Genomic DNA, 1,822 nt, shown 5'->3' on the forward strand with positions numbered 1-1,822 from the left:
TCTCCTGACCTCATGATTCGCCCGCCTCCGCCTCCCACAGTGCTGGGATTACATTGTGCTTGTTTGTTGAACATTTATGTTTTTGAGGGAAGACTCTTTTTCCTTTGTTAAATTCTGAAATGTAGCTGAGACCTAAACCGAGGCCGGTTTCAGGAGGTCACTTTTTTTTCCCCCCGAGACGGAGTCTTCTCATTCTGTTGCCCAGGCTGGAGGGTGGTGGCACGATTTCGGCTCACTGCCACCTCCACCTCCTGGGTTCAAGCTATTTCCCAGCTTCAGCCTCCTGAGTAGCTGGGATTATAGGCACCCATCACCATGCCCAGCTGTCTTTTTTTGCATTTTTAATAGAGATGGGGTTTCACCATGTTGGCTAGGCTTGTCTCAAACTCCAGACTTCAAGTGATATGGTTGCCTCAGCCTCCCAAAGTGCTGGGATTACAGGTGTGAGCCACCATGCCTGGCCAGGAGGTCACTTCTAAATCTTACTGGGGGCTATGCACGGTGGCTCATGCCTGTAATCCCAGCACTTTGGGAAGCTGAGGTGGGAGGAACACTTGAGCCCAGGAGTTTGAGGCTGCAGTGAGTTATGATTGTGCCACTGCACTCTAGCCTGGGTGACAGAGTGAGACCGTGTCTGTAATAATAGTAACAATCATCATCATCATCATCATCATCATCCCAGCATTTTGGGAGGCCAAGGCAGGCGGATCACTTGAGGCCAGGAATTCGAGACCAGCCTGGCCAACGTGGTGAAACCCCATCTCTACAAAAAATACAAAAATTAGCTGGGCAAGGTGGTGCACATCTGCAGTCCCAGCTACTCGAGAAGAAATTTAGATAAGGATATCCTTAAACAGCTGTTTATAGCTACTGTGACAGAAACAGAAAAGCAGTGGACAACACATTTCAAAGAAGATCAAGTTTGTATGTAACACTAGAGGCATTTCTTATCAAAAGGATTGGATAATAAAAATAAATTTCTACTGGGTATATTTCAAGCATTTATTTATTACTTTAGTTACGAATTCCAATATACTTTAAAATGGTATTTGTTTTACAGCATACATAAAATGTAGCAAATCAGTACTGTAAAACATTTAACATTCATACAATTATATATAATATCCTTTTTTTTTAAAAGTGGTATTTCACAAAAATATCTTTTGAAATTGGCTTTGGAGTTTACATATACTGAACATGAAAGTTTATAATAATGATGATACAACTTTCAACATTGTCATTTTTTCTTAGAACTTCAGCTGATTGCAGAGATATAATGATTACATTGTTATTAAATTTTTTTAACACAAGTAAGTGTCACCATTTTATGACATGAAATAAAAGGTTATGACTGTTATTGATGTTGATGTTGACGACCTGATCACCTGGCTGAAGGAGTGTTTGTCAGGTTTCTCCATTGTAAAGTTACTCTTTTCCCCCATTTCATACTGTGCTCTTTGGAAGGAAATCACTAGGCACAGCCCACACTAAAGGAATGGGGAGTTGTAGTGTACTTTCTTGGGAGTGGTCTACATAATTAATTGAAATTCTTCTGCAAGGGACACTTGTCCCTTTCGCTTTATTAGTTCGATCATTTATGTTTATCAGTGTGGACACATGAATATTTTATACTTTGGGTTACAATTTAATACTGCTTTATTTTGTTGCTCAAATTATCCCAGCTTTGACCATTGGGAACTCTTTCAGTTATCTCCTGTTCCCCCCTTTGACATACCCCCATCGATGTGGGTTTTGTGTTTTGTTTTTGAGCGCCTCCTTATTTTTCTCCTGTATTTTTAAATAACCCCAATCCCTACTGAAG

At 40.6% G+C, this 1,822-nt stretch overlaps 1 long non-coding RNA gene across 1 annotated transcript; it reads left to right on the forward strand.

Moving 5' to 3' along the window:
* The first annotated feature begins 835 nt into the window (after positions 1-835).
* On the forward strand, positions 836-1,361 carry LOC134808780 (uncharacterized). The gene is made up of 2 exons (XR_010152518.1): positions 836-924; positions 1,252-1,361. It is a non-coding gene; the product is annotated as an uncharacterized LOC134808780 (long non-coding RNA).
* Positions 1,362-1,822: the final 461 nt, after the last annotated feature.

Source organism: Pan troglodytes, chromosome 18 (genome assembly GCF_028858775.2).
Source record: "Pan troglodytes isolate AG18354 chromosome 18, NHGRI_mPanTro3-v2.0_pri, whole genome shotgun sequence".
Taxonomy (NCBI): Eukaryota; Metazoa; Chordata; class Mammalia; order Primates; family Hominidae; genus Pan; species Pan troglodytes.